This window comes from Mustela nivalis, assembly GCF_964662115.1.
Source record: "Mustela nivalis genome assembly, chromosome: 18".
Taxonomy (NCBI): Eukaryota; Metazoa; Chordata; class Mammalia; order Carnivora; family Mustelidae; genus Mustela; species Mustela nivalis.
The window spans coordinates 19678369-19704307 of NC_139037.1; positions in this window are offsets into that span (position 1 = coordinate 19678369).

Genomic DNA, 25939 nt, shown 5'->3' on the forward strand with positions numbered 1-25939 from the left:
TGCTATTTGCAACAGGGATAGTTCTGAATGTGGGCAAAGGCAGGCTGCCCAGACCCTAGTGGGATCCAGTAGAAGACTGAGAGGTGGAAAACAATGGTCACTGCTCAAGGCAAAGGAGGGCCATTCTAACCCCAGAGTTTGGGATGGGAGCCCCTTAAAATCCTACGTTCTGAATTCAGGTATTCCATGGCTTCAGACACCTCCATGTGAAAAGTTCCTCTGGTATCAATAAAAGAGAATGCGCAGCTAGCTTCCCTTGAAAAACTGATTCTTCTTTTTCTACTGTCTCCCGTTTCCCTCTTTCCTAGTGTATTACAGAAATTGAGAATCAAGTTAGCAATCATGTTTCCTGCTTTGGTTTTCCCACTGGGAAGCTTAAATGAAAATCCAGCCAACACTGAGTATTTTATAAGGTCCTGTGGAATGCTTATATAATGGCTATTGTTTTTGCCTGGGTATCATCTCTTTTCCTTATCTAATAACAGACTCACTTACTCTGGAGATAGGCACTGGGATGTGACTGGTTTGATCATAATAAAGATTTCTTGACCAAGAAAGATTTGTCTAAGGATGTCCATGTGATCTGAGCTGGGCCAATTAGACTCCTACTCCAAGACTTTTTTTCCCCTAGAAGTGATAGAGAAATGCACTTTCCTGTGAGCCAGACCACCTTGCCCCTGTTACATAGTGGGAGAAATAGGACCCAGTGCACAAAGAAACAGAGTTTAGGGACGTATAGAGAAGAGTTCAGGAGGTAATTCTGGTCAACCGTAAGACCATTTCCATCATTCCTCACTAATGCAGTATTATAAATGTAGCAATTAATTCCTCATTTTTTCCTCAGACAATTCCAAGCTAGATTTCCTTCACTTGCAGCCAGAACACTAAGGCAAGTCCCTGTTTGTGGATATCCCCTGTCTTTCATATTTGCAAGTTTGTATTTTCCTGTTATGTTTGTTCCTTCAATTATTTGTCTTTTTCCTATGTATTCCATACAATTTTGTAAACTGCTTCAAATTCTTTGTGAAGAGAAGCAAAGTATAAACATGTACATACTATCAAATAACTTCAAACTGTACTTTTTCTCTCTGCCACAACTGCTGATAATGGTAGCCTGTGACATTGAGAAAGGTTAACCTGGTTTCTGTATTTTCTGTTTGAAAAGGCAAAGATGTATGTGATACATTAAATAATGGTTTCCCCTTTACAATAGTTAAAAGAAACAATTTCCAATGGGGTAGAGGCTAAGCCTTAGTTATCTGGGAAATTCACTTATGTGGAAAAGTATACTCTGTTACTTGGCCAAACATGTTGATATCCCCAGATTAAAAAAAATATTTAAAAAAAATGACAACTCACAGGACAACCAAAAATGACTTGGTAACTCTTTAGCCTGGGTATCTTTTTGGAAACAGTTCTTGAGGCCATGGAGACTTCCTAAAGCATAATAATATTTCATCCCAGACTCTAATTTCCTAGAGACCATTGTGCATAATGATTTTGTATGTATGCCTCTGTGTACTTTGCCTAGTCAAATAAATACCTCTGTGCAATAATGTCTTATTTGATAGAGCAAAGTAAATGATAATAGGACCAGTTTCTTCAATGATCAACAGCTTAAAATACAAAACCTGCTGGATTTTTTATTTTAAATTACATTCTGTTATAAAGAAGTCATCTCAAAGGTGTACTTATTCTGAAAGCAAATGTTGCAACTGAGCCAACCCACTAATGGGCATACGGTGATTATACTGTCACACCCCCGAGGCACTGCTGAGCCTTGTGACAGGGGATATTTAAAGGGGTTGAAGAGGAAAAGAAGGGTTATGCTGGCTGTATTTGCCCAATGGATAACCTGGTTTTGGCATAAATTTCCACATTGGATTAAGTCTTCTCTCTGAACAGAATCTAAAATGCTCCTATTTAAGCCATAGTGGTGGGAATGAAAGGGAACCCTCAAACCCAAAACCACCAATGGACGGTTCAGGTTAGCAGGACAGAGAGCAACCTCTGAACTCTCAAACAAGTACAACCTGCAGTAGGTAGATATCTTGGGGAGTTGTATAAACTGAGGGAGATACAACCCTACTGATGTAAACCGACTTCAGACTGAGGGACAGAGAATGGCATATAGTGATGTGTCACACACACACACACACACACACACACACACACACACACATGTGCAGACAGACTATGGCTCTTTCCAGATGGGCCAGACCTCTTCCATCCCACACAACAGTTCAGACTTTTTACCAGCACTTCTGGGAGAAAGAATGAGAAGCCAAGATTAGAATAATTTGCCTGCTGGATCCATTAATCCTTCATTTAAAAGACCGGAGTTAAAGATGCTTCTGTCTCTACATGCATATATTTTATAAAGCTCTCAGTACAGAATATAGGATCAGTCATACTTAACAACACAAGCCAACCAGGGACACCTGGGTAGCTCAGTCAGCTGAGCATCTGACTCTTGATTTCGCCTCAGGTCATGATTTGGGGGTTGTGAGATCAAGTCCCATATTTGGGCTCCATGCTGGGCATGAAACCCACTTAAGAATCTCTCTCTCCCTCTCCCTCTGGCACCCCCCCAACCCATATGAGAACTCCCTCTTTCTCAAAAACAAACAAACAAACTAACTAACACAAAAAAAACTACACAAGCCATCCAAAACAGTGTGGTAAGGTCCACATGTGGACCTTTTGGTCTGTCCTTCGCCCTCTGTGCAACTTTGACAAGACTCTTCACCTTTAAAATGTTTTAAGTTCTTCATGTTTAAAATAGAGATACTAACGCTACTCATTAGCGTTGTGAGGATTTATGAGATTATATGTCTATAAGGAGCTTAGTTCAATTCCTAGAGCATTTAAATGTTCAATAAATGATTATTTCATTATCATCATAACCATTATTAGTATCATTACCAGATTATCATGCTCGTAAATCCCTTAAAGGACTCCATCATTCTTCTAGATGTTGAGTTAGAAAGGAAAGAAAGAGTGAAGGTGAGGGAGAAAGAAGGAAGGACAGAAGGAAAGTCAAAAGAAAAATTAGAAGGATAAAGGAAAATATGAAGGAAGGAGGGAAAAAAGAAGGGAAGGAAGAAAAGAAGGAAGGAAAAAGAAAGAGGATGGAAGGAAACAAGAGAAAGGAACCAAGGAACAAATTAATTAGGATTGGGATTCAATCCTGTCATTTTTAACAAGATTTGGATGACCAGAAAAAGACAAAGCATACAATTATCTCTTGCATAGTCTACTAGTTTGGATTATGTCTATTTGGGGATTTTTAAGCTTTAGAATATCTCTCATGGGTTTCCCTCTGAGAAGGCATGCTGATGGCAGAGACCCATACAGATTCTGGGGCTGACTCTCTTGGTTCTTTAACCACTATTTACAATGAGACACAACAGAGAATTCAGGGATAGCCAGGGCAATTATGTGAGCTTATTAAAAGGATGGGAAGGTAACGGAGAAGAGAGATCTAGAAAGTGACGATCACCAGGGGAAAGAGCGCAACCAGGAAACAACCAGAGGGGAGTCATGAAACAGCCAGAATCCCTGGGGTCAGGATGGGATTCCAGCTCCAGCCAGAGAGTAGACAAGTCACTCTATCACTCTATAGGAAACTCCTCCACGAGGTAGAGGGTAGAGAGAAGACCCTATCTTGAGTATGGAGTGAGACTCCATATAAATTAGGCCATGTTACGTCTCTGCTTGCAACCCTTCAAAAACTTTCCATTGCAGGTATCATAACATCTTAAACTTTTGCTACAGTTGGCAAGTGCCTAAATGATCTGAAGCTGTTATTCTCCAGCCTCATCTTCTCCCTCCTGTTCCAGTTCCTCAACCATGCAAAGCTCTCTCTCATCTTGGGGTTTTTTCACTTCCTTTTTTCTTCTCACTGGGAGGTACCTCTACCCAACCCCATGTGACTGACTTTGCCTCATCTCTCAGATCTGAACGCCAACGTCATCACCCTACAGACACCCTCCATTGTAGAGTAACCTTCTACTAGATCACCATACTTATTCCTTCCAGAGCACAACCCAAAATCACTTTGTTCACATTTTTCTTTACGGATTGTAATGTGTCTCTCTCCCATGGTCACCAGGAGCATGTCTTTCTTGGTGCATTCCAGACTGTTACATGCTTGGTGCATTCCAGACTGTTACATGCCCAGCACCACGCTCAAGGTCTAGCAGCAGATAGGTGATCCATTAGTTAGATAAAGGCTCTAAGGGTAGAACATGGTATCCTAGATCTCACCCGCCACTCACCCTACAAGGTCAAAGCTGTAGCCTGGTCAGTTCCCACCTAACTGGGGCTAACCAGAATCAGCCAAATAAGCAACGACTCTATATTAGAGTCACAGTAAATTTCTCCTCAGTTTGGCTACATGTTGCAGCTTAAGGATGGATAGTTGGTAGAAAAAAACAGAGAACCTGTATAGTTGCCTTGCTCGAGAACAAAAAAAGTATGAGTCGTGGCAGTAGAAATGTGTGGCATGCAGGATACCGGAGGAATTCAGCTTCTCTCTCTCTCTCTCTCTCTTTTTTTTCCTTAAAGATTTTATTTATTTATTTGCAGAGAGAGAGACTGCGAGAGAGGGAACACAAGCAGGGGGAGTGGGAGAGGGAGAAGGAAGCTCCCAGTCAGGTAAGAAGCCTGACTCGGGGCTTGGTCCCAGGACCGTGGGATCATGACCCGAGCCCGAGGCAGACGCTTCACCAAAGAAGCCACCCAGGCGCCCCAAGAATTCATCTTCTTTTCTACCTCTGGCAAAGAGCAGAGGAACTTCTTTTCCCAAGTCACCACTGAGGGCCGTTTTGTAGACTTCAACAAGTAGCATAAGGCCACCAGCCCCTAACGTACAGATGATGCCCAGAAGCGGATTCCGACATTTTTCATCCACATTGACTGCATCATTTGGAATGGTCTTTAAAAATATTTTTAGAAATACGCTGATGCTGTGTGATATTGTCACACTGAACTCCTTCTGATACCACATAATACTCAAGAAAGGCTTTTAAGGCTCAATTTCGATGTTTGAAACGCCAGTTTGCAAACCAGCTTCAATTCTATTCTGATTTAAAAACAATAACAACTTATATGAGAATTCAGTATTAGAGAAATATGGCTCCCAGTCACACAGACGAGCCGTTCAGATGGAAAACATGTGGGGTGAATAATACATGCTGTGGACAAGGCAAAAGATGTGAAAAACTTCTATCTGTCCTTTTGTTTTTGCTATGCAGTTTACACAAATCACTGCCTAAGCATTAATATTTATACTCCGGAGCATTTTTTTCTACCATGCCTATCAAACTGTCACATAATCAGGGTAGTCAGTATATCATAGAGCACAGGGGAGAGAAACTTGCCGGCTTCAGTTCCTGTAAATATTTTTCTTTTGTGCTGGATTAAGATTATCCTCATGGTAGGAGTTCTTGTGGAAGTAAAGTTTGCCAACATATTTTATGATTTAAGAAAATATGGACACTTCAAGTTTGCACAAAGTTGGCGTTTATGTTCTGCATCCAAGAGACATTTCTGACCCAGCCCCTGAAGTTTTTGAGGTTTATCCATCCTGAATTTATTTTTAAGCTAAAGAGAGGACCACTTTCTACAGGCAAATATTTTTCTTGGCAGAAAACACAAATATCAAATTCATTCCTGGGCTACGGCTTGCTTGAAAGTACTCCTGCTGCTTTTTAAACTTCCTAATGAGATACCCGTTCCTGCACTGCCCTCGATCAGAGAATTTTAGGGCCACTTACCATCTACAAACATGGGGACAGCTCTTTTGGCCTGGTGTGCAGAAGCCCACATGTTCTGACCTCAACCTTCCTTTTCCAGAACATGCATTTCCAAGTATTTCTTTTCTGTGGGGGAAGGGCTAGCATAGCAGCAAAAGCATGAAGTTCTGAAGTCAGGCAGACCCGGCTTTGCAACTTTGTTTTGCTACTTAGTATGTGCCTGACTTTGTCTACTTCAAATTTAACCACAAAGTTTGGATCTTAATAGCCAGTCCATACAGTGAAGTGATTAAGAGAACTGGCTCCAAAAAAAGATTGTCTGAATTAAAATATGGGCTTTTATACTTTAATACATGTGACTTAGCATAAGTGATTTAATTGTTCTAAATTTTGGTTATCTCTTCTGTAAGATGAGGATGAATACTAGTACCTACTTAACAGTTTGTTGTGAGCTGTCTAGATATACCCGCTAGCTATTGCTGCAAAACAAATGAAACTCAATGTTTTTTTTTTTTAATTCGATGTTTTAAAATTAAAAAAAAAATTACTGCTCATGAGTCTGTGGGTTAGCTGGACAGTTCTGTCTTACCTGGGCTCACTTCTGCATGCACAGTTAGCTACAACATGGGTAGGATGCTTCCCTGATTTTGTCTGTGTTCTCTGAAATGTTTGGGAGTTGGATAGCTCAAGTATTCATCTAGAATGGACTTGGCTAGAACAGCTAGATTCTGTTCTACATGGTTTCTTATTCTCTAGGAGGCTATCCTGGACTTGTTCTTGTGGTTTGGGCAGAGTTGAGAAAGAGAGAGACAGAGATAAAGATACACACACACACACACACACACACACACACAGAAAGAATGAGAAAGAGGGAGAGGTTCTAAGTCAATTGAGGCTAGACTCAGATCTAGTATAACATTATTTCCTCCACAAAGCCACCCCAAAGCAAAATAGAAGGGAGTTGTAAAGTTATGAAAAGGGACAGGGAAATGGATACAAGGAGGTCAAAAATTAAGGCCAACAGTACAATCAATCTAGCCAAAGTACAAAGCACTGACAATAAAACTAGTCCATAGAGTAACTGCTTAATAAAAATCAGCCATGAGCAAGATGGCAGAGAAGTAGCAGGCTGAGACTGCTTCAGCTAGCCGGAGATCAGCTAGATAGCTTATCTAAAGATTGCAAACACCTGAAAATCCATCGGCAGATCGAAGAGAAGAACAACAGCAATTCTGGAAACAGAAAAACAACCACTTTCTGAAAGGTAGGACCAGCGGAGAAGTGAATCCAAAGCGACAGGAAGATAGACCCCGGGGGGAGGGGCCGGCTCCCGGCAACCGGCGGAGCAACGGAGCACAAAATCAGGACTTTTAAAAGTCTGTTCCGCTGAGGGACATCGCTCCAGAGGCTAAACCGGGGCGAAGCCCACGCGGGGTCAGCGTGGCCTCAGGTCCCGCAGGGTCACAGAAGGATCGGGGGTGTCTGAGTGTCGCAGAGCTTGCGGGTATTGGAACGGGAAAACCGGCTGCAGAGACAGAGCCGACAGTAAGCTCGCAGCTCGGTGTTACCTTGAACCGGTCGCAGGCTCGGTGAGCTCGGAGCGCGGCCGGAGGTCAGGCAGACGGGAGTAACTGGCGCTGTTCACTGAGGGCGCACTGAGGAGTGGGGCCCTGGGCTCTCGGCTCCTCCAGGCCGGAGACCAGGAGGCCGCCATTTGTATTCCCGTCCTCTGGAACTCTACGGAAAGCTCTCAGGGAACAAAAGCTCCTGAAAGCAAACCGGAGCGGATTACTCACCCCCGCCCCGGGTAAGGGCGGTTTAATTCCGCCTGGGGCAAAGACACTTGAGAATCACTACAACAGGCCCCTCCCCCAGAAGATCAACAAGAAATCCAGCCGAGACCAAGTTCACCTACCAAGGAGTGCGGTTTCAATACCAAGGAGAGCAGCAGAATTCCAGAGGAGGAGAAAGCCAAGCACGGAACTCATGGCTTTTTTACTGTGATATTTTTTAGTCTTGCACTTAATTTAATTTTTTCTTTTTCATTTTTTTTTCTTTTTTTTTTTCTTGCCAGCGGGTAAAATTTTTTTTTTTAACTGTTACCTTTTTCTTTTTTAACGATTTTTTACTAGTTTATCTAATATATATATTTTTTCTTTTTTACATTTTTCTTAGGTGTTTTCTTTTTTTAAAAATTCTTTTCTTTTTTTTTTTTTCTTTTTGCTTTTTTTTTCTTTCTTCCTTTTTGAACCTCTTTTTATCCCCTTTCTCCCCACTCACGATTTTGGATCTCTTCTAATTTGGTTAAAGCATATTTTCCTGGGGTTGTTGCCACCCTTTTAGTATTTTACTTGCCCCATTCATTTACTCTTATCTGGACAAAATGACAAGACGTAAAAATTCAACACAAAAAAAAGAACAAGAGGCAGTACCGAAGGCTAGGGACCTAATCAATACAGACATCGGTAATATGTCAGATCTAGAGTTCAGAATGACAATTCTCAAGGTTCTAGCCGGGCTCGAAAAAGGCATGGAAGATATTAGAGAAACCCTCTCGAGAGATATAAAAGCCCTTTCTGGAGAAATAAAAGAACTAAAATCTAACCATGTTGAAATCAAAAAAGCTATTAATGAGGTGCAATCAAAAATGGAGGCTCTAGGGCGCCTGGGTGGCTCAGTGGTTAAGCCACTGCCTTCGGCTCAGGTCATGATCTCAGGGTCCTGGGATCGAGTCCCGCGTCAGGCTCTCTGCTCAGCAGGGAGCCTGCTTCCTCCTCTCTCTCTCTCTCTGCCTGCCTCTCTGCCTACTTGTGATCTCTCTCTGTCAAATAAATAAATAAAATCTTTAAAAAAAAAATGGAGGCTCTAACTGCTAGGATAAATGAGGCAGAAGAAAGAATTAGTGATATAGAAGACCAAATGACAGAGAATAAAGAAGCTGAGCAAAAGAGGGACAAACAGCTACTGGACCACGAGGGGAGAATTCGAGAGATAAGTGACACCATAAGACGAAACAACATTAGAATAATTGGGATTCCAGAAGAAGAAGAAAGAGAGAGGGGAGCAGAAGGTATACTGGAGAGAATTATTGGGGAGAATTTCCCCAATATGGCAAAGGGAATGAGCACCAAAATTCAGGAGGTTCAGAGAACGCCCCTCAAAATCAATAAGAATAGGCCCACACCCCGTCACCTAATAGTGAAATTTACAAGTCTCAGTGACAAAGAGAAAATCCTGAAAGCAGCCCGGGAAAAGAAGTCTGTAACATACAATGGTAAAAATATTAGATTGGCAGCTGACTTATCCACAGAGACCTGGCAGGCCAGAAAGAGCTGGCATGATATTTTCAGAGCACTAAACGAGAAAAACATGCAGCCAAGAATACTATATCCAGCTAGGCTATCATTGAAAATAGAAGGAGAGATTAAAAGCTTCCAGGACAAACAAAAACTGAAAGACTTTGCAAATACCAAACCAGCTCTACAGGAAATATTGAAAGGGGTCCTCTAAGCAAAGAGAGAGCCTACAAGTGGTAGATCAGAAAGGAACAGAGACCATATACAGTAACAGTCACCTTACAGGCAATACAATGGCACTAAATTCATATCTCTCAATAGTTACCCTGAATGTGAATGGGCTAAATGCCCCTGTCAAAAGACACAGGGTATCAGAATGGATAAAAAAACAAAACCCATCTATATGTTGCCTCCAAGAAACTCATTTTAAGCCCGAAATATACACAATGGAATACTATGCAGCCATCAAAAGAAATGAAATCTTGCCATTTGCAACAACATGGATGGAACTAGAGCGTATCATGCTTAGCGAAATAAGTCAAGCAGAGAAAGACAACTATCATATGATCTCCCTGATATGAGGAAGTGGTGATGCAACATGGAGGCTTAAGTGGGTAGGAGAAGAATCAATGAAACAAGATGGGATTGGGAGGGAGACAAACCATAAGTGACTCTTAATCTCACAAAACAAACTGAGGGTTGCTGGGGGGAGGGGGTTTGGGAGAAGGGGGTGGGATTATGGACATTGGGGAGGGTATGTGCTTTGGTGAGTGCTGTGAAGTGTGTAAACCTGGTGATTCACAGACCTGTACCCCTGGGGATAAAAATATATGTTTATAAAAAATAAAAAATTAAAAAAAAAAGACAAAGTTAAAAAAAAAAAAGTATACTATTCTTGTAAAAAATGCATATTTATTTCCTGTTCTGATATCCATGAGTAGGAGCAGTGAGGGAAAAAAAAAAAAAAAAATCAGCCATGACGGCAGACTGGATATTGCCCAACAGTGTTACTGGACAAAAATTGAGAAAGTCTGGGTGGCTCAGTGATTTAAAGCCTCTGCTTTCTGTTTGGGTCATGATCCCAGGGTCCTGGGATTAAGCCCCGCATCGGGCTCTCTGCTCAGCGGGGAGACTGCTTCCCCTTCTCTCTCTCTGTCTGCCTCTCTGTCTACTTGTGATCTCTCTCTCTCTCTGTGAAATAAATAAATAAAATCTTAAAAAAAATTTTTTTTAAATTGAGAGAGACAACCATGAATACATTGACATAGTCTACCAACAGAACAGATTCCCACAGTGATAGCCCCTATGTTCTGACCACCATTATTATATCTTCTGGTTTTTGTTTGTTTGTTTGGTTCGTTTTGTATTGTTTTTTCCTCGTATGTATTTGCTATGGGTGCCCTTAGGATGACCTTTCTGCAACTTCAAGGTTCCTGATTGTTCCTGATTGTTTCCTCTTCCCAGTGAGATCATCTTCCCAATGACCCTACAGAGATCTTAATCTTCACATTGTGGCACTGGGCACCTTCTTCCTTAGATTTTGGCTTTTTGTTGTTGATAATCATCTCCCTGGTGGTTTCTACTGGTTCCTTGAGAGCAGGCACTGTTTAGGAATCATGTTCTAGAGGCACCTGACTGGCTCAGTCAGTAGAGCATTGGACTCTTAATCTTGAGGTTGTGAGTTCAAGTCCCACATTGGGCACAGAGATTACTTAAAAACAAAATCTTAAAAAAAAAGAATCATGTTCTATGTCTTCCACAGTTAAATGCTCAACAAATATGGGTATTTGGGAGTTGGGGTGGGGAAGAGAGAGTGAGAGAGAAAACTAAATTGTATTTTCTTTCTCATTTAAGGAATATTGGTTAATCTATTAGTCTATTAAATATTTTTTGCACTAATAACTCCATGGCTTACTTGCAGATATGGAAAGACTTACAATTAAGTTCTGTATATTATTTTCTCTACATTTGGTCTATGGTTTATGTTTAAAATTTTACCGTTAGAACTTTCTTCCTTATGCTTAAGGCATTATTACTGCTTAAAATGGCTCATGTATAAATTACTTTTATGATAATTGATGCAGTGTTTCAGATGAGGTGTTTGCATATACTAATTTATGCCTAATAACTCTCTTATGCAGATGTCAGCTCTTCTCTTAATCCTGCTCATTCTCGCAGTCCTGGCTATGAGTCCGCTGGTACCTATAGGACTTGGCATCTGTTTACATTTCCCAGAAGTCATTACTTTTATGTCCAAAGCCTTAGAGACTAATGTGTTTTATTTAGCATCCCTTAGAAGGGAGGCATGTAACATGGCTTCACACCGCTCACAGGGCAGCTTTTGAAAATTCCCTTTCAGTGGGTCCCTTCCCCTCTGTTCAGACCACCGACCTACTACTCTCAGAGTCTTTTCTCCAAGGTGGTAACCTTGCCAAACTTCACTGTGTTTTCTTTGCTTTCCATTTCTCTGCTTGTCTCCAGACTGGAAATGAAAGCAACACCAACCCTGATGGTAGGAGTTAGGACTAGTCACAGGTGACATATTACTTTCTTATCATCCTACGGGCCAGATTTTCAAGCTTTGCAAAACCATTCATTCCCAGACTATCAGAGAACCTTATATTATGCATTCTGGGTTTTTTTTGGGGGGGAGGGCATCATGCTGGTGTTAATTCAGGGGTTTATTTTTTAATATCTGTGTTAGACTTGATTTACTCTGCCAATGTCTCCAGAGCAAAGGCTGTGGATAAATACAGAGCATCCTTATTAACTATTATTATGTTGATGTGTAAAACATAACTATTATTCCTGATAGTTTGGTCTGCTGGAATCAGATGACGTTTAAATATTTCTGTCCACCTCTCAGGACCTGTGATATTTTGCTCATGCTTTTGAAGCTTTCAGTGCTTAGAACCCTAGTGAGGCAAACTATTGTGTGGATGCAGGGTATGGTGGGGTGGAAACCGCATGGGCTTGTCTAGATGAAGTTTTAAATTCCACTATTCAAGCACTGGATGGAGAGGGTCTGTCTAAACAGCAGCGTCTGCAGACAAAGTGGGTTGTTTCGGTTGACCTTGTTCTCACAATAACTACCAGCATGCAATAGCTTCTGGAAAAAAAAAAAAAACAATTATGAACTTAGTTTGAGTAATAAAATCAATGAAGAAGAGAAGAAATAGGTGAACCATCTTCTTCTATAAAAAGAGTGCAGCTGGGGTGGTAGGCCGCAATGGGGGGACTACTGCGTTTGAACAGGGCGCTGGGAGAACACAGCGTTCCCCCAGGAGACGCGAGGCCATTAGGGTATTTGGGCTGCAGGAGAAGAGATCTGAGCAGGATGAGGAAGGCAGAAAAATGGCTGCATTCCCTCCTGTGAAGGATACGCTGGTGAAAAAGACAATAGACTTGTTCTTTTCTTTCAAAAGGCAGAGTGGAACCTGAGTGAACGTTGTTCCAGGGACGTGAATTCTGGTGGCAGAAAAAGAAATTCCTAGAGATAGGAACAATTCAACGACTAGTACTGCTTCCTGAAAAATCCTGGGATGGTTCTTTTTAGTGAATGTTGAGCGGGGATGGTATCCGTCATCACCTCAGAGGTCGGCCATGGAATTCTGAACTGGAGTGAGCGTGACCAAAGGTGACTCAGTCAACTTAAAGATTCCATGGCCACAGGTGAGGAAGATCTGGAGAGAGCAGAGTCCAGAGCTGGGGCTTAAGGGATGATTTGGGATTTACAGGTAGAGGGCACCAGAGGTGGGAGGAGGAGGAAAAAGAACAGGTAATCAGTGTGAATGGGTTTTCCTATGACCATAAGGAGACAGATGAACCCAGCTGTGTGGGGTGTGAAGTTTATGGAGGGGACTATGGAGGGTGAGTCTTGATGTGTATCATAGTCCTATAGCATCAAGGGCATCCTTAGAATTTATTCTTGGTACTACAGGTAATAGGGATCCCTTGACAACTTGCCAATTAGTAGATTAGAAGAGGTTGGAGAAAGTAAATACTTGGTATAGAACGTCAAGGCGATGATCTAGGTTGCAGGATGAAGAGAAATGTGAAGTATGACAGGAAAGATGAGGAAACGTTAAATTAAGCAAAATGAACTACCTCTGATATTCACAACTCCACCCCATCAAGAGAGGTGGTCAGGACTCATCATAATATAATTGCATTAGCACATTTTTCATGTCTAGACCTCACCATGAGCTGAGGCTAACAGAGTCCCTGTTCTACTTTTTATTCTATTTACTCTATTTATTCCATTATAACAGGTACTTAGTTTATGATTATTGAATAAATATTCCAGTTGCCATATGAAATGAAGAGAGTCTACACATCTGGCAAAGTCCAGAACAAATTTTCATTGGGAATATTTCATGAAGAAATAATCTTAGAATTAGGGAACTATGCCTAATTCTAAGAGACTTGGATTGGTGGTTCCAGTGTAGTGATAGGAACAGCCCTCCATCTTTAACCCACATTTATCTGTGCCTAAAAATTCTGAGCCCTTGGGGCACCTGGGTGGCTCAGTGGGTTAAAGCCTTTGCCTTTGGCTCAGGTCATGATCCCAGGGTCCTGGGATCAAGCCCCATATCGGACTCTGCTCAGCAAGAGCCTGCTTCCCCCTCTCTCTCTGCCTGCCTCTCTGCCTACTTGTGATCTCTGTCTGTCAAATACATAAATAAAGTCTTTTTAAAAAAAAAAAATCAACCCTCCTCTTGCCAGAAAGGATATGAGACACTTTGTTATGCCTAAAATGGAATAGAAATGGAGTAAGAGATGACAATGCCAAAAATAGTCTCTCACCACTTTAAAGATGGTCTCTTCCCAGCTGTAGAGCAAAGGTAGGCTGTGGTCAGAGTTGTTTGTTTAGGTCCAGTCATAAATTTCCCCTCACAGGAAATCATAGCCAGAAAAGTGGAACTGTAGTCAAATGGGCACTGGAAAATTTGTGTAGCAGGTGTATGGCTAACAAGCCAAATTTTCAAGGCAGGTGAGGTGGCTGGGGTTGAAATATCTTGTTTTACTCATGAGAATAGACACAAATGCTGTACATGAGTCTGGCACTTGCCTGCCCTGCTCTTTTTGGGCACTTTCAAAGTCAGGGAAATCTCTGGTAGACTAAGCCCTCTGATCTTTTGGCTGGCTGCATACACCAGTGGTCTCCTATGGCCCAGAGAAGCACCTTTGAAATTTAGTTGTCCTTGTCAGACACACCATTAGAATGTCAGATCACAGAGGGACCTTCCTTTATATTCAACATTATTATGTTCAAAGTTGCATCTATATGAACTACAGTAAAATCTTTCAGACAATCCTAGATAGGGGATATATATTGTAGGAAGAGCATGGATTTGAAGCCAGACACTCCTGAATTTGACTTGCAACTTCCCCGTGGTGTGACCACAGAAACTTTTAATCTCTGTGACCCTCCATCACCTCTTTTGATAAACAGGAATAATTTTATTTAATTTATTTATTTATTTAAAAGATTTTTATTTATTTATTTGAGAGAGAGAGAGACAGTGAGAGAGAGCATGAGCGAGAAGAAGTTCAGAGAGAGAAGCAGACTCCCCATGGAGCTGGGAGCCGGATGTGGGACTCGATCCCAGGACTCCGGGATGATGACCGAGCCGAAGGCAATCATCCAAACAACTGAGCCATCCAGGCATCCCAACAGGAATAACTTTAATACTTAAGGTGTATAAGGGCTCTAGGACAGAAGCTGAATTTTAGCAGGGTCCCAATAATTATTGAGCATTTATAATTAACTATGTATACAGCTTTGTATGTGTGTGTGGGGGGGGGGTTGCATGCACATACTTGTGTGTATTTAAATAGCATACCCATTTTTTACTCATTTCTCAAACGGAGTCTCCTGACTTGGGTGACTTAACAAAGGTCATGCAAGTAGCCAGAGGCAAAACTGAGAACAAAGAGCTCAGGTTCAAGATCTGCAAGCCAGTGCTTTCCTACCTCACTGCCCTCCTCCGGGAGCTAAAGGGTAGCCAAGGCCATGAGAATCTGGACATGAGAGAATGACATTCACAGGACTTCTTGAGGGGTCTAAAGTGAGTAACAGGAAACCTCATCCTAAACAAGGGGAACTCTAACAAACACTCAGACTTCCAGGACTATATCTCTTATATGGTTCTTGAGAGATAAGATCTATTTCATCACTTATGAAATGAATTATTTTAGGTCCACAAAGGCAGCAATAAGACATCAGGCCAATGAATGAGCAGATGTTTGGTTAACATGGACATTTTATGGCTTATGGGATCAGAGTATATAGGAAGAGGCCAATCAGCCTGCCATGGAATCTAAATGAATTGCTTAAATTTGGCAAAACTGCCTGACTCACTCAGGTCTCAGTTTCCTCATCAGCAAAATGGACAATTAAAAATTGTCCAATTAAAAATTTGGATGCAGTATGAAACAATGGGCATTACATATCAAATAACCCATTATTAACCCATAAAGATGAAAACATTTTATTACCTTCCTGCCTTTGAATGACCTTGCTATGAACTCTGTTGTTGACAACCATTTCTGCATAATCATTGAAAGGAAAGCACCAAAGACAAACCCAAACTGCCCAGTATCTTTGGCATTTCTGGTGCCAAGACACACCAGGGCTGTATTTGGTAATGTGGGTAAAAGGTCTCCCATTTTATTCTTCACTTTTCAAGTCAAGAGCACAAGGGACCAACACATTAATCAATCAATCAATCAATCAATTAATAAGCAAAAAGAAAAGGAAATAATGCCCTGAAAGCTTTAACAGGTCCAGGAGACTGAGGCAGCGCCAAACCCTGGGGCTGGTACTGTAAGAGGAAGTCAGCTTCATTTGGGAGCTCCCATCTGGGCTGGCTCAGGGAAGGCGGCTGCTGTTCTTCTGTATCCCTAAAATCACACCAGGGTTTGACAGGTCCCTTTATATCTCCCACTGAAAGTGCATTCACAAACCCTGCCCCCTTTGAAGGGAATTATAAAGATAACTCCTTTTTTTGTGACTATACATCAAAGCAAGGATGGCATTTCCCTTGTTTTTATGTGAACTCTTATTAGCCTACAAACTCAATCTGTGGAGGGTCTAGTGGGTAAATTAACATTTCATTTTCAGAAGGAAAAAAATGACAGCTTTGGTGGCTATCTAGGTTCACTGCCTAGAAGGCAAATGCACCTTGGATCTCTTTTATGGCCGGGCTTGCCAGAGCTGTGTGAAACTGATTATGAGTTAATATTGGGGGAATCTGGAAGACTTGGTCCTTCCTCTAATGGAGTTGAGCACTAAAAGTCACAATAGCTAGTCTTTTGCTTGAGATTCTGCCTGTCTCATAAAGGAAACAGGAAACACCTAGACATGATCCGATAACAAACAGGTATCACCGTTCTGGGGTATCATGCATGATGGAACTATTCCGATGATCTCAGCCAGATAATCTGATGCAAATAGCTACACCTCCCTGGGCCTCCCTTTCCTCTAAATGAAATGGGGCTGTTGACTGCATCTTTATAATGCCTTGGGAGGTCACATGATAGTAAGATCCAGTTTCCTCTGCTGGGGAGAAGGTGTTATGCACTGGATTGTGTCTCCCCCCAAATTCTCGTGTTGAGGTCCTAACCCCCAGTATCTCTAAATGTGATCTTATTTGGAGACAGGATCTTTACAGAGGTCATCAAGTTTTAAAGTGAGGTCCTTAGGGTGTCCTTATCAAAAAGGGAAATTTGGACAGAGAGACACAGAGAGGGAAGATGATGTCATGATACAGAGAGAACACCAGGGGAGCTTGTGAAGACCGCATCCACAAGCCAGGGAGGGGGGGGGGCCTGGAAAGACCCTTCCCCCTCACCACCCTGAATGGAAGGAATCCTGCCAACACCTTGATGTTGGACATGGAGCCTCCAGAACCATGAGACAATGAATTTCTGTTGCTTAGTAAATGCAATTTGTGGCACTTTAATATGGCAGCGCTAACACACGGACACAGAAGGGCTGAAGGGCTGATGGATCCTAGGTCGTCAGAGATAAAGAACTGTGAGGGCTAGGGCCCGAAGTTCAACAGGACTTTCTTTCTCCATCAAATTCCACTCCAGAAATGACTGGCCCTTCTAGACATTCGGGTTAGTATCTAATTATCTCAATAACACAGTTGTCATGGCAACTGGATATAAAGTTTAGTTCCAGAATTTTAATCTAAACATGCTAAAATCTCCACGGGATACTTTCTTTGACTGAGAGTAAATTAGGCAAACCACGTGCATGCACACACAACACAATCTCTCAAAAACATTAAAAAAGGGTCCACATCCTCTGACTCATACCTCAGCATTCAAATATACGGGACATTCATTGCCATTCACCATTCATTCATTCAGCTCACATTTATTTGTTCAACTGGCATTTACTGAGCAACTACGATATGCCAAGCACAGGAGGATAATTCTTGGCAGACTAACTCTTTATGTAAGCGAAAGCTGGACATCGATGCAATGTCTGGATTGAAAAGTGACATGTTTGTGCTAGGACAGGGAACACTACAGGCTTCACAAGAAGGGAATTGGTGTCTTGCTCATTCATTACTTCCTCCCCCGAGACGTAATACAGCTCTGAGTACCGCACAGATGCTTAATAAATATTTATTGAACAAATGAATGAATGAACAAAAGAAAATTCGAAAAGAACGTTGAAACTGGTCCGGGAATCATGAAACATTGAGATATGTAGTTGGGGATGTGACACTAATGTTAATTAATATTTATCAAGTACTCAATATACTTCTGGCACCAAGTTTCCCCCTATACTCTTCTTGTTATTTTATTTAACAACAACAAAAAAAAAAAAGCAAACTTAGATCGACCTGCAACATTTCCAGACAGGAGCATAACCTGGCTTCCAACGAAGCCCGACTTGGCAGGATTTTGATACAAATTCCAAAAACTGCCAACAAATGTCACTGGTTTGAATCCACATAACTGATAATGTAAGGTATTGATTCATGTGAACTTAAGACGTGAATTAATTGGGATTAAACTGTGTCATCTCTCTGTGGAGAGTAATGCTTTAGGCTGGTTCCATTGGACTCTTCAAATGTGGCTGCTTTCCAAGCCCCAAGTAAGAGGGGACTTATCTTCTGGAACTGCTGAATGTAGATGAGATGGAAGAAAGAGGTGGGATGACAGAGTCTTTAAAAAAAAAAAAAATGACAGCAAAGCAAAATGACCCTCCTCCCCAGTGGTGATTTTTTTTGGGAATAAGGAAAAAATTGCAAATGATGATACTTTGAAATTCAGGTATGTGTGTTGGGGCTAGGGGTGCCCCGAGTGGGGCAGAAAACTAGGAATATCTGGTAAGGGCTACCTTGTTTTTAATGCGCAATATAAACATTCCCGCGAGCCGCTCTCCATGCATCATCAACCTGGTCTGCTGCCATGACGTATGCATGTTTCTATTCCTTTACTCATACAATTGTTCCGTATCCCTTACCCGCTGAGGATCCTCACCTGGCTGAAAGCTCCGTGAGAACAGGAATTCTAACTGGCCTGGTCACTGCTGACTTTTAGGAGCTAGAACAGTCCCTGGCACGCTGATTGTCACTCTCGGTGGAGTAAGGGAGTGACTACGCGTGGAGGCATATCATGAGAGGAGATTAGAATTTCACCCACGTCAGATCACAGGGAGACTTGAATGCTACTGTGTAGGTGCTCATGTACTCTAGACACGTGTACTCTATACACGAATGAATGAAAGTTTAAAATACTTGAAACCATACTTGGAATCATGAAGTCTACAGTGAGAAGGAAACTCTGAAGGATTCTAATAAGTTTTTGGAATGGCTTTTCCTACCCCAGGAATCCTTTGTTTGTCCTGATAATATGGGTGTGGTGGTTTGCTACATTTCGATAATTTCAAGACAAATCAGATACAGTACTCTTTTGAGGAGGATTATAATCTAGGGGAGAAAAAATAGATTTAGCTATACCTTTAAGTATTTTGAAGACTTCTCTACAGGGAAATATCTAGCTGTGTTCTGGAATACAATGGAAAACAGGACCTGTGCTAAAAAAGAACTCTCCTGTGGCCAAAGGAATATTTGCTAATAGTTCAAACCACACAGAGAAACAGTTACAAGTATTGTACTCTGCACCAGGGAACAGCAAAGTATGGCACCAGGGACAAATGCAACCTGCCATCTGTTTTTGTAGAACTGTGAGCTAAGAACAGCAATCTACATTTTGAAAAAACAAACAACAACAACAACAACAACAAAAACCACAAGATTTTTGTATCATGTGAAATGTATACAAAATTCAAAGATCAGCCTCCATAACTAAAGTCTTATTGGAACTTGGCCACACCTATTCCTTTGTGTGCCATCTATGGTTGCTTTCTTGATACAAGAGTAGGGTTCAGTGATGCTATAATATGGGCCACAAACCCCGAAGAGATTTACAGCCTGAACCTGTACAGAAAGAAGTTTTCTGACCTGTGCCCCCTAGACTCACAGCGAGTCAGAGTGGTAAGGTTGCTACCTGCATGCGTTTTGATGACCTTCCTCTTAAGAAATACTGCTCCTGAATCAGTGGTTCCCTGCAAATTAAAATGTAACTACACTGGGGAATTTCATTTCCTACTTTTTAAAAATGAGTGCCTTCCAAATGATGATGGATTATGCCTCTCATTAGGAAGAAGGGGACAGAGAGCTTAGTAGGAAATGCAAAGCTATTTTAGGTCTGTGCAGGGTAGCTGGAAAAACAGCCGCTTCAGGTCAGGAAGCCAGTGTTTTCATCCTGCAAGCTTGGGCGGTGCACATCCCGCATCTATGTCCAGGACCCCCTATTTATCAAACAGGGCCTGGAAGGCAGTCATGAAGATTCTTTCCAAGACTAAAAGTCCCTACCTAAATCTGCAAGTACTAGTCACTATTTGTACTCAGGGCTCTGCCTACTCCCACTCCATATGCATTAGCAGAGAAAACACCCACTGACCACTCGATACGTTTGATTATTTACACATGTGTGGAGTCTCCAAGAAATGCATGGGAATGAAATGCAGGCTGGAATTTCAAATCTGCAGGAAGCATGGGAACGATTAGGGTTCTGCATTTCATCTTATAGCTTCCGGATACATTCTGTCTCTTCATTAGGAGGTGAATGGGTAAAGAAAGAAACAATGTTTTAGAATGGGCTAAAAAGAGGAGGAATGAATTTTGAAAAGGTAGGCAAAGTTGCAATCTATAGTCAGAATACCTGTGCCTTTCCCCACCCACTGCCAGCTTCACTTACCTTTAAGAGCATCAGTCATTTTTCTTGCTTCACTCCATGATTAGCCTACCTCAGAGTTTAATAATAAGAAAACTGGTAGCTGCCGGCCAGGGCAGCATTCAACAGCAAAACTGAACACTGGGCACATCTATGTGGTTTATCTGGGCCACTAAGTGATTGATCCCTCATTGTTGTCCCTTTAAAGCCTGGATAGCTGGTGGGAACTCTGGAAAGGTGCTTGCAAAACATTAATGCTTAAGTGACTGTTCCAGTTGTTAAATCATAATACAGTGTGATTTAGCTGAAATGAAGTAATTATAGGGGGAGAGAAGAAAAGTCAAATGATATAAAAACAGGTCCTTTTGGATTGTCTAAGTACTGATGTGTTCTCTGATGCATATGCATTATTCGTTTTTAATATGCCCATCACACAAAAGATTCCACTATTTTAAGGGTGGAGATTAGTGTTATTTTGGCACAAGCTGTTATTCACAAATTTGGGCAAAGATGCTGCACTTAAAATCTCAGAGAGGTTGTAATCATTCTAAATCATCACATCTCGTATTTTAATATTTTGATCTGAAATCTTCAATTTAGTCTCCCTGCACTCTGGCCCTTATCTTAAGCATCTTTGTTCAAATCACAGCTTTCCCATGTCCTAGCTGTGTGATCTTGAACAAACTGCTTAATGCTTCTGATGCTCAGGTTCTGCATCTTTAAAGGGAGGATAATAACAGAAAATACCTCCGTGGCTTTTGCTGTCTTAAATATAGATGAAAAGCACTTAGTGCCGGGCACACAGTAAGCATTTAATGTATATTAGCTGTTATTCAAAATAGGTTAGGAAAACTCAACTTGTCTTTTGGGCTCAACTGTCCCCCAGCTGGGAATCTGGGCTTGCTCTGGAGGTTCGGTGAGGAGACCCCGGTATGAGCTCCTCCTAGCTTTTCTTTTTCCTACCATGGTTTGCACGGTTCACAATTACCAGTTTACTTTTCTCTCTTGTAAACTGTGGATTTCTTGAGAGTTGCAAAATTGTCTAATTTATTTAATTTCTGGTTTCTTTCTTAAACCAAGATATACAGCTCTGATCATACTGTTGTGAAGGGTTAAGGAAACAAAAGCCATATGCGTACTGAAGCAACAAAATCATGGAACTTACTTGTGTATGGAAACTCACTGTTCTTCGAACAGTAAGAAAAGAATCCAAAACCTTAGCAAAGCATCCATTTGGCTCCCTCCTTCCTTGTCTTTTAGCCTCTTTCTAGAATACTTTCCCCTCTTCCCTCTACCTGGTTCTTTGTAACCCCAACCACAGTAGAGATCTTTCAGGACCCTAGCCACAGGACTTTCACACAGGCTGCTCCCACTGTTTGAACTGCTCATACCATACTCATCCTTCAGATCACAGCTCAAGACTTATCTTTTGGAGAAGCCGTAACCCACCACCCACTGAGTCAAGGTCATGTCTGCTTGTATTTGCATTTATAGAAACTTATTCCATCCTCTTTGAGATTTAATCTCAATTTCAATAATTTAGTTTTGGGATTATGTCCTGAATGTCTATCATTCCTCAGTAGACTGTAAATTCCATGGAACAGGGATCGTGCCCTTTTTTGCTCTCTCTCATGTATCCAAGCACTGTCTCACATGCAGACAGCGCCTGACAGATAGAAGATACTCAGTGAATATATGTTAATGAATTAATGAAGGAAGATTTGGCAACTTGCATTTCAGAAGAGCATGCAAAACAATTTTACTTGCCTGATAAGGAATTCGAATTCTTCATTCATTAGGTTCAACCGATGGCTTCCTTTTATATATGTTTATTAAAAGGCAAGCCTTTATTTTCCTCATCGTTCAATCATTAAGAAAACTGTATAGCAGCTTTTCTGCAAATGCAGGGAAAGACATGAATGCAGCAAAGGTCAAGGGTAGACTAACCTTTACCTACAAGGAGAAGTCCAGACTAATGGAGAACTGGTTTCTGAACTGCCCACTTGACCTTGCATTTTATCTCTTGTTTTTTATTTTCTAAATCTTTTTGGCCACATATTGTCTGCTGGTTCTCCTGACATGCCTCGGTGTGAAGCATAATAATTTAGCTATGTCTGTGTCTTGTTGAGTCATAGCCCTGCTTCCTCCATATGTGATTCTAATCTCTCTCTCCCTTCCTACTCACTCTGCTGTCCACCTAAAATGGTATACATTTCCCGATTTCAAGGGATACCCAGACTGTTGAGACCCAGGTGCCAGAGTCTTCCTTTGGATACCTGCAACAGTCATAAAAGAGAGAATCATGAGTAGCAAAATCTTCATTGCTGTCTGAGTAAGGAGCCTGAGTTGTTGAGAGACGGTGGGAGAAGAGAGCTAGGATGTGCTCTGTTACCTTCTCCACCGTCTATCCAAGATGGTTGTTGCACACCTACACTCACGATCCCATAAGGACCACCCTTTTAAACCCAGATGCATGATCCTGAAGCTACTTACAGATGATAGTCCTGACCTAGTTCAGTCAACACCACAGCCTTTGGTTGTAGGCTCTGTAGTCCTGGCCATCACCTGCTTACCCAAAACTCACTATGTCTCATTTTGGGTTCTGACATATCCATTTATTTATTTATTTTTAAAGATGTATTTATTTATTTTAGAGAGGGAGAGGGACAGAGGGAGAGAGAGAGAGAGAGAATCTCAAGCAGACTCCCCACTGAGCACAGAGCCTAATTCCAGGACCCTGAGATCGTGACCTGAGCTGAAACCAAGAGTCAGATGCTCAACAGACTGAACCACCCAGGCACCACCCCCACCCCCCGCCCCGGCCCCAACATAGCCCTTTAAAATGTCTGGACTAAGTTCCCAGCTTTCTCAAAGTTCTATAACTTAACTAATTTTATACAAAGCTGTGTAAACCTCTTCCCCCCTCAGTCTTTCTCTGCTCCTCCTCATCCTCACTGACATGTCTGGTTTTTTTTATGTATTTGATATTCTCAGAAAGATCACAATAACCTTGAAAAGCCGAGACTCTCTTTCTGCAGCCTCTTCCGTAGCTTTAGTTCAACCGTCATCACTTCATGCATCGCAAAGAAATGGCTAATTGGTGTTCCTAGCCTCTTTTCTCCCCATTCTCACCCAAGAGGCTGACAAGGTCATCTTTAAACATAAACACTGTATTTATCAACCTATAATTCAAGGGTCTTGGCCATAGGCTATCTTTTGGTTTCTCCAGCTTTGTCTGCTTCAGCCCTTCCATAAATTGGGCACCCGGCCATATGGTATTTTCCATCAATACCTTCCATAACCCCAGATCTTTGAAAGCACTGATTGCTTCTTCGGACAAGCTCCAGCTGCCTTTCTTCCACAGGAAAATCTCTCTTCACTCAGCCCTCAAGAATCAGATTAAAAATCATTTCTTCTCTGAAACTATTTCTAACTCCCCAGAAAGAATCAGTCACAATACCATCTATAAAACCATAACTGTTCATACATTAAGTAGAAAAATATATTTTAAAACAATGATCTTTGCATCTTTCTCCTTTGCTAGATTATGATGTCCATGAGTATAGGATCCAACAATTTCTTACCCAGATATCTTCTTGGTGATTAGCCCAGTATCTGGCACACAATAAGCATTATCATATAGTCAGTGAATAAATGGTTTAGCTTAAAATATATGTCCTTTTTCCCTTTGATAACGAGCATTTACCCCACAAAAGAAATGTGTTCTCCCTTGACATTGAAGTGGTATTTTGTTGAAGCGGCGAACAGTTGAGAAGTATGAAAAGTGGGTAACATCTGCATTTTGATGTGTGTACGTCTGTAGTAAATTTTCATTTATGATGATCAAAAAGGAAGGGAGTTTAAGGAGTTTATGTTTTAAGACAGACTATAAAAATAACCTACATTGTGAGTCTGCCATTTTAATTTTATCTCAGCTCTGACAAATATTTTACTTTAAAATGTTTGCCCCCTAAAGAGTGCTGATAAGCCTTGCAAAGGGATCCCCCAACTCCTTGCATTTCTAAGACTTTGATTTGGTTTCTTAGTAAACGCAAAGTGATAAAAAAAAAATAATGCTCGATGATGTTTTTGAGGTTCTGGAAATACTCTTTTCATCTACTTTTGGTTTTTATAGACATAATATATATTAGCATTCCAATTCTTCAGTTTAAATATGCTCTTTGTTTATTTCAAGAATCCAAGCATTTCAATTCTATGAACATTTATTCATTTCTATTGTATCTATTGTTGGGTGCTGGTGATCCTGAGATATATAAGACAGGGTATCTAAGCTTTAGACTTTCTGAGTCCAGGATTTAAAGGAACAAGGTCTTCATAATGATTGCAGTCGAGAGATTATGTTTAATATAATGAGAAAAGATTAGACTGACACTGTTGGAAAGGTGGGTGGCAGAGTTGACTTCAAAACATGTGAATTTTAAGCTGGGCTTTGAAGGCTGAATAGGAGTTTGCCATTAGGTGGGCTAAGTAGCAAATCAGAGTATTTTTTAAAAAAATGTTCTTTTAAAATAACATTGCAGTTGATTTCAATCAAGACCAGAGCATGGGTATTATAATGTAGGGAAGACAGATAGTAGAGATGATGTGATTTCAAAAACACTTTCCCCTTCTGGCCTTTTTGCTGTTGTTTCATTGTCTTTGAGGCTGTAGAAAAAAATACTTTGTGAGAGCCGCTTTGATGTGTATGAATTATTCATCATTAAGAAGTCAAGCAGCTGACACTATCCTTTGTTAAAGCTCCTGAAGGTATTATGGCCCCCCTGGAAAAACCGTGTGTTTTTTATTCCTTCCTGTCTGGTGCAAGGGTCATCTGTATGTGTGGGAAGGTCTTGGTCAGCTTTTCTTTGATGGATGCAAATAAGAGGATATTTTGAGCCTTCATGTCCTGTCGTTTCTTTCCATTCTCTTTTTAGGACAAAAATCATTTGTCATTGGAGACTCAGGCACACACACATCCCCAAACCGCCTGGGTGTGTGGGCTGCTTGCTTCATTAAAAAGCCAGAGCTCAGTCAGATGGAAAGACACAGCCACCTCGTCCATTAGCGTTCTTGCTCTGACACAGGCAGCTTGACCTGGGAGCAGCCAGAGTCAACGGGATGTCTCATTAGAGCAGACTGTCACGTTTTTCCACCATTTAACGTACTCCTGAGTATTGTGCAGGGTGTGGGGTTGGGGAGTCTCCTGTCTCCTCTAGGGGAGAACGGGATCTCTAACAGAAAAGCTGCCATGTGCGGAGGACCCACTTCGTGCTGGCATTCCCCATGCTCTCTCGATAACCCTGCGTATACGCTCCGCGTGTCATTTTACACGTGGAGCTCCATGTGTCGTTTTACACATGCATCACAAAGCTAACATTTTATGCGTGCCTTCTGGATCTCAGTCACTAAATGAAATGCTTCAGAAGCATTACCCCACTTAACCCTAAAAACTCAATGACATTTGCATGATATTGTTCCCAACTGCAAATGAAAACACACACACACCAAGACTAACAGATGAATTCGTTCAAAGGTTAAAAGATACTTTTGGATGTAACCAGATTCCAGGAGGTATGATCTTTCTACTGTCCTTCCAGTTTGGGTGCTTTTATCTCCCAA